The sequence below is a fragment of the Carlito syrichta genome, unplaced genomic scaffold, assembly GCF_000164805.1.
Source record: "Carlito syrichta isolate Samal-C Ts95f unplaced genomic scaffold, Tarsius_syrichta-2.0.1 Scaffold302071, whole genome shotgun sequence".
NCBI classification, from domain to species: domain Eukaryota; kingdom Metazoa; phylum Chordata; class Mammalia; order Primates; family Tarsiidae; genus Carlito; species Carlito syrichta.
In genome coordinates, this window is record NW_007246167.1 from 955812 (window position 1) to 964277 (window position 8466).

The window sequence follows — 8466 nt, forward strand, 5'->3', positions numbered from 1 at the left end:
CTATCTTTGTAGTTGCTATCATAGCCGCTTCATTCTCACTTGGAGAATAGAATTTTTGCCCATTCTACTTTGAGATAATGTAAAATTACTAAGTATTCAGTCTTACTTCTTTCATCTTTTTCCTGAATAGGTAGAAATTAGTAAATCAATTTCATACATATTTTGCATATTTCTTCCATCCAGAATGAAGTATTAAGGAAATAATAGAATAAATATTAGTCAGATATGACACCAAAAGCACAATCCATAACAAAGATAACTAGACATTATGAAAGTAAATTTTTAAGAAACACAATATTTGAATAATATTATAAAGAAAGTTTAAAAAAATTAAATTCAGCCTAGGACATAGTCTCAAAACATACACACACACACACACACACACACACACACACACACACACACACACATACATATACACATACACACATACACATATATGCATATGTGTGTATATGTAATACAATACTTTAATTCAGAATAGCAGCATATGAAGAGATTCTCTATATCATTAATCATTAGGAAAATGTAAATTTATAGTATAATAAACTATCTTTACAGGCTTATGGAACGTACTTAAAAAAACAAGAAAAAATACCAAATACTGGTGTGAAGGAATACAGAGCAACTGGAAATATCATACATTGCTAATGGAAATGGGAATAGGACAGCCTCTATGAAAAATATTAGCTATTTTTTATAAGTTTAAATCTATACTTACCACAAAGCCTGTCAATGTCACTGCTGCATAATTAGCCAAGGTGAGCAAAAATTTATGTATACATAAACCCTTTACGTAAGTATATTTATAGCAATTTTTGTGTATAATTGTTCAAAACTGTAAAAAAAATCAAATGTACTTTAGCTGATGAATAGACACACAAAATAAGGCACACCAACAGAATGTAGTACCACTCATTAATAAAAAGGAAAAAACTGCTGAAACATAAAACAACATGAACAAATTTTAAATGCCTAATGCTAAATAAAAATCCAGATGCAAAAGTCTGCATATTTTGTGATTTTCTCTGAGTAAGATTTTGAACCACACTCACGGAACTCAATCAGTCTTGTCAAGGGCTAGGCTGACCAGAGGTGCTGAACACAAAGGGAAATGCATGAGTTTTGAAGAGTGACGGAGTTATCATTTACCTTTATAGTGGTGATTCCATATACTGGACAGTATGTTTTTCAAGACTGCTGGGATTGGTACTAAAAGCAAGAACGTTGTCTATATATTTATTAAACCTCAATAAAATTAAAAAGAAACAGTGGATATGCACGGCTCTGTCTGTGGATTTGACTCACTATATTTTCACTTCAGTTCTTGGTTGAATGCCTGCTTTGACTATGTCTCATTTATGAGAACAGTCCTATTAAGACACGAATTAAATTTTGCGATGTGATAAAACAATTCTCTCTCATGGTTATGGTGGTAGTTACAGTAGAATATAATTTGTCAAAACTCATAAAACTTACATTAATAAAGCAAATGTTTAATGCATATAAATGAAAACTGAACAAACTTGATTTAAATACTTTAGTAGACTGATATTTACAAAAATGATATATGTGAATATATATGGATATATTTACAATTTCCTTCTGAGGAAGCACATTTTCAATTATCATATACTTATGCAAATATATATGTTCAATTATACAAATTGCAAAACAACTTATAGTAATACTAAACAGGTATAGCTTGAAATTATTCAAAATATTTTTATTCTATCTGACAAATCTGACATTGGTAGTATGGAGTAATCTAATTTAAAATATTATCTTATATACTGTTTAAATTGGACCATCAATGACTAAAGTCCATTTTCTTAAAATTAAAAAAAAGAGAGAATTATATTGTTGAAATGATATTCTTTGAGAGGTATAATTATAGCCAATTTTGTTTGAAGTGTGGATTTAGTGTCAATATGTTAATCCATGAGAACTCAATTCCTGTAATTTCTTCTAATAGTTATATTTTTATCTACAAACAATTGCCTCTTAACCATGACTCTCATTCTAGTTCAATATATTAATCTTTCTCATAACCTTTTAACAGCAGTGAGTGGCAAGAAAATGCTCATTATAATGTGTCTAGTAAGTATCATGGTAATAATAGGTTTGCTATTACATGCAAATTTAAGTATTTTATAGATAAGTTTTATTATAATTCTCTTGTGATGCGAATCTGATGCAGGATTAATACAAAATTTACATTTTCATTATGTATTTATATATTTTAATTTAACAGATATTCTTAAAACTAAATTAAATGCCGGGCTCAGTGACTCAGCCTGTAAGCCCAGCGCTTTGAGAGGCTGAGGTAAGTGGATTACCTGAGCCCGTGGGTTTGAGACCCACCTGGGCAACTTGGCGAGACCTCATCTCTACAATAAATCAGAAATGAGCCGGGAGTGGTAGCGTGCACCTGTAGTTCCAGCCACTTGGAAGGCTGAGGCGGAAGAATCGCCGGAGCCCAGCAAGTCGAGGTTGCAGTGGCTGGCAGTGTGCCCCTGCACTCCAGTCTGGGCAACAGAGTGAGACTCCAACTCAAAAAAAAAAAAAAAAAAAAAAGCTAAATTAAATGACACAAAAGAATTTATAGAAAGTAGACGTAGACTTTCCATAGTAAAAAGTAAAACATATATATGTAATTGAATATGCATACACACACATGTAAGTGGTAACCTTTAGTGTAAGTCTGTTATTTTGTATAAACAACATCTTATTATTTTTGAAACAGTAAACACAATCTATACTGTAGATATTTCCTTTCTCTATTCAAAATAGATTTTTTTCAGAGGGTGTTATAACATAGCACTGATTTTGTAGTCACAGTATTTTGTTGTTGTTGTCCAGACAAATCAATTCTGATTTTTTTCTAATGAATCTGGATATATATATACATACTGTTTAGAAAGTCTATTTCAAGAAGTAACACTGGAAATCAGAAAAGTGCAGAAAAGAGAAATGGAAAGAGGCAATATCAGATTCAAGAGATCTCTAAACTCTACTTGTAAAACAAAATATTTTCTATAGATAGGATATGTAAGCCTTTCTAAATTAGGTCACTATCAGTAATCTCTTTCTGTTAAACAATATTTTTCTATATTATCAAAATGAATAGTTATAATCTTTATGTCAAATATAGTTTGCTAATTAACCTCAAATAATTAGTTGTCTTAAAACTAGAATATAAATTTATCTGAAAACAATTCCAACCGGGCTCGGTGGCTCAGCCTGTAATCCCGCGCCTTTGGGAGGCTGAGGTGAGTGGATTGCCTGAGCCCACGGGTTCGAGACCCGCCTGGGCAGCGAGACCTCATCTCTACAATAAATCAAAAAGTCAGCCGGGCGTGGTAGCGCATGCCTGTAATTCCGGCTACTCGGAAGGCTGAGGCGGAAGGATCGCCGGAGCCCGGTAGGTGGAGGCTGCGGTGGCCGGGAGCGGCCGCTGCACTCCAGTCTGGGCGACAGAGTGAGATGCCAACTCAAAAAAAAAAAACAAAAAACAATTCTAAAGCTACCTTACCAAAGCACCACAAAATTTTTAATTATTCTGTTACTTGTGTTTAGCTGTGTACATTTTTGTGACACATTTATTTCTTTTTAATAAAAAAATTTTAATTGTAATATATTAAACCTGCAAAAGCATTCAATAATTTTAGGCTATTTTGAAGTGTCTTTACACTTTTGGTTTAATGAAACATTTATGAAAATGCATACAACTGCAGTTATAAGATTTAAAATACTTAAACACATAGAGAAATAAGCAATAAATTGAGAAAAATATTTGCAAAACATTATTTAATTGCATATAGATTCGTACACAGTATTTACATAAATAACATCGTCAACTGTCAGGAAAAATTTGTTTCAGTAGAAAAATATGCAAATCGGTTTGAGCAGGGACTTAACAAAATAAGATATCCAGATGAATATATTGCTTAGCAAATCTATATAATGTAAACACACCCATGTTACAACTACTCAGATGAAGACATAAAATATTTTCAGCACCCCAAGGGAGGAAGCTCCCTTTATACATTGTAGCAGTCACTACTACCTGATAACAATCTTACTTATTTCAAATATCGCCAATAAGGAGTTTATCCCTTTTGTATTAATAGATATAAGCAGCATGCATTCCCCAATATCTCCTTTCCTGCATTTAAAATCAAACTTATGAGATCCAACTATGCTGTTATTTACATCACAAGTGCATACTTTTTCATTGCTGTACCAAAATTCATCATACAAATACCTTTTAATTTATTTATCCTTTGAATGGTTGCTGAAATTTTAATTGCTGTAAAGTTTTGGCTTTTATGAGTAATAATGGTTTTGTTCAGCTTTTCTTCCCCCTGTTTTGCTGAGTTTGTAATGTGATTTCACTGTGGTTTCAATTTCTATTTCTCTGATGACTAATGAGACTGAAATCTTTTACTATGTTTATTGACCTACTGGATATCTTTTTTTTGGCTCAGGCCCTTTTATTTATTTTCCCTTAAATTGTCTATCTTTTCGTTATAAAGTTAAAGGTGCTATGTATATAAATATTTAACATGAGTCTTTTGTCAATATGTTTGCAAATACTTTATCTCAATTCATTGCTTGCATTTTCATACACTTAATAGTCTTTTAATCCTGGTACCTGTAACTGCTGTATTCTTTTTAATAAAAATCCATATAAGCAAAAAACTTAATTATTTAAAAGTAACCATGTATGTTAAGTTTATTTTATTTAGAATTCTATTTAAAAGGTAAAATAATTACAGCACAAATAAAATACTAAAGACTACTTAAGCATAATGATGAAAAGTTTCACTAATCTACTAATTATTTTGCTAAGATTCCATTGCTATTCTGTAATCTTCATGCCCTCTCAAGCAATAGTTTATTGATTGCGGAATGTTGGTATTTCTCATAGTCTTACACAATTTTCCAGGGATTTTTTTTTTCTTTCTTTTTTTTGGAATTGGAGTCTCACTCTGTCGCCCAGACTGGAGTGCAGTGGCAAGTTCCCGGCCACTGCAGCCTCGACTTACTGAACTCCGGCGATCCTTCTGCTTCAGCCTTCCAAGTAGCTGCAATTACAGGTGCACGCTACCATGACCGGCTAATTTTTTATTTATTGTAAAGATGAGGTCCCGCCAAGTTGCCGGGGCGGGTCTCGACCTGAGGGCTTAGGCAATCCACTCACCCCGCCTTCCAAAGCGATGGGATTGCAGACCGAGCCACCGAGCCCAGCCGGGATCCGTTTTTAAACTGAAGATAATAAAAAATATTACATGTGTTAAAAAGTCCACTTTTATGATACCAGGGGAAAAAAGGATCTCCCAACAGAGGCAGGATATTATTAATTTGGCACTCCACCACTGAGGGAGCCATCAAGTACGTTAGTTGCATTGTTTTGGTGGTTTTTGATTGTTTAGTAAATATCATACCTTATTATTCACATAAAATATGGAAAATATATTTCAGCCTTGAATTTAATTTTCTCCATGAAAATCTTGAGCATTTTACCTGTTACTATATAATAAAGTAATAAATCATATTTCTGAAATATCCTTGCTATAAAGCCTGTGTACACTAGCAGCATTATCCCTATTATATTACCTTAAATTAACCCCCATTTATGACTAACAGAGGTGTTTCAGTTTACCTGACCTAATTAATTCTTTATAGTTGGAGATTCTTGTACACTTGTCATTAGTCTGAGTGATGGATTACCTAGCAATAATAATAATATTAATAATATTCTACTACATAAAATGAAAAAAATAATAACCAGAATTTTGCAACGAGGAAATGGAGAGTGCATTTAAATTTCATCACAGAAATATCAAAATATTTTGAAAAATATCATTTTTGTTCACAATTGTTTGCATCATTTAATCATTACACCCTAACAGATTGAATTGGGTCTTGTTTCATTATGTTGACAGGAAACACAAAAATAAATAAAAATAATCAGTCAATTCAATTGAACTATTTAATTAGATTAGGTGGAGATATATTTTTCCCTGTGGATCAAGTATATTGACCCTTTCCCAAATATCAGAGAACTAACAATGACTCAATTACCACTTAGAATAAATGTAGGGCTAGAAATTATTCTGAAGTGTTATTTCCAGAAGATGAAATAATTTTTGTATAAAACATTGTTTTAAAATGCATTCATTAAAAAGCTGTGACTATATTAAAAAGTTCCTTGATTTACACATTTGCTTCAGTACCAAAATTGCTATGTTAATACTATTGTTATTTTTTGTTACTGTTAAGCAAATGACAAATAACATTTTACATAATTTAATTATTTAAGTTTAATTACATTATATGAAATTTTTGAGTCATCCAATTTAGTAATATTCTAATTGACAAAAACAGTATATAGTATTTTGAAATGTAAGATCTTCCAAGTAGCTTAAAAATTGTTACCTTACATAGTATTCAGTTTGAAAGCAAGCATTGTTTATTAACTGGTCAGTTGGCAGAAATAATCATGGTAGACACCTTAGTTCATCCTTCTAATAAGCCTGTTGATTTGGTCTTTCTTATTGCCAGCATCTCCATCTCCTACAATATGAGCATTATTTTTCTTCATTCCACCTCATGGAGAGGATCACTCAAAGGACCAGAGGAAGTTATTTGCTTCTTTGAAGCGTTTCCAACATTATAGCTCTCATGCATCATGTTCTCCATGCAGATGATGCCATATTTACCAAGTGATCAATCAATCAAAGCATTATCTTTCAAGGCAAGTCGTTTCTTATTAATTTTGCCAAAACCACGCTTGTAGGCTTCAAGTTTGGGTAGCCCCATGGAATATATGGTTCTACAATTCTTGGCATGTTAATTGAAGCCTTGTTGAGCTTGACAAAAGTTCCACTGAAGATCTGATGAAGTTGAAGAAGCTACAACACCATTAGTACCTTTGAGCTTACATTGTTGATACCCCTGATCTGATGACAAATGTCAATTTGCGTTCTGCAGGTACATAGAAGTCGCCAGCTTTTCTGACCTTTCTAGCCATTTGAATCTCAGTTCTGTACATCTGCCTACATTCTTTGTGATAATGCTTAGCATCTTCGTAGATAAGCATTTTCCCTGCCTTTCAAAGCATTTTCTGGGCAAACTTCTTTCTCAGGTGCGTGATATTCAACTCTGGGAAATTTCTTAGCTTTTTCTTAATGGTTTCTGGCACAGCAGGAACTTTCTTTGGCTTCCCTTTGACACTCTCCATGGTTCAAGCCAATTAATGATATTCTAATTGGTTAAAATAGTGTATATTATTTTGAAATGTAAGATCTTTAGAGTATCTTCAAAGTAGTTACCTTACATAGTCAGGTTTTTTTGTTTTGATATTTTTAAGTTTTTTCAGTTTAATCGAAGAATGTCAGACATATACTACAGTTCACATATTTCAATATATACATGGGCTGTGTGTGGTGGGTAATGCTTACAATCTCAGGACTTTAGAGGACAAGGGGGGAGGATCACTTGAGTCCAAGAGTTTGATACCAGTCTGGGCAACATAGGGAGACCTCATCTCTACAAAATACTACTACTACTACTACTACTACTATTACTACTACTACTAATAATAATCAGGAATGGTAGCGCTTGCTTGTAGTTCCAGCTACTCTAGAGGCTGAAAGGGTAAGTAGGATTGCCTTAGTCCAAGAAGCTGAGAGAGTGAGCAGTGAGCGGTGAGTGGTGCTACTGCTCTCCAGTCTAGAGAGTGAGACTCCAGCTCAAATATACATGCATATTTGTAAACACATATACATACATATTTGCATATATATATACATATATGTAAAACTATTGAGCTCATTTTCCATTTTTTTTCTTTTTTTCATCTTCCACAGTTCACATGCTGAATATTTTTGTTTATCTTTTTAAAATTGCTTTTTATATTACATTAAAATAATATGCAAATAATTGTTTTTTATACACCCTTTATCACTTGATAATATCTTCATAGTGCAGGTAAACAATATAGATGTTGGCTTAAGCATTGACACTTTCAGTGTCAAGATTTATTTGACACTGAAAGTACTGAAAGCAAACTATTTTCTGGTGTAAATTCTAGGTTTAGCAAAAAAAGTATACGACTATAGGGAACACAATGATAATACATCAGAATGTATACTGGTTTACATTTTTTTTTTGAGAACAAATAAACTCCAAGAGATTTAAATATAGAGACTCAGTTGCTTCCAAAATCATAAGAAAAAATTGTGAAGACATCATATGTGTGTTATTGTAAGAGAGTCCACTCTTTCTTCATTATACAGATAACCTCTCAGTTTATCATGTTTAATTTATAAATGATTTAATTCATATCCATAAAAATTGCAATTCTGTTAAAATAGAAGGTAATGTAAGAAAATAAACACTTTAAAATATTATTAAACTCTATGTGGGCCCACAGGGTATTTTACTTTTGTACTTTTA

At 32.5% G+C, this 8466-nt stretch overlaps 1 pseudogene; it reads right to left on the reverse strand.

Moving 5' to 3' along the window:
- Window positions 1–6520: 6520 nt before the first annotated feature.
- On the reverse strand, window positions 6521–7249 carry LOC110595456 (annotated as a pseudogene).
- Between the last annotated feature and the right edge of the window lie 1217 nt (window positions 7250–8466).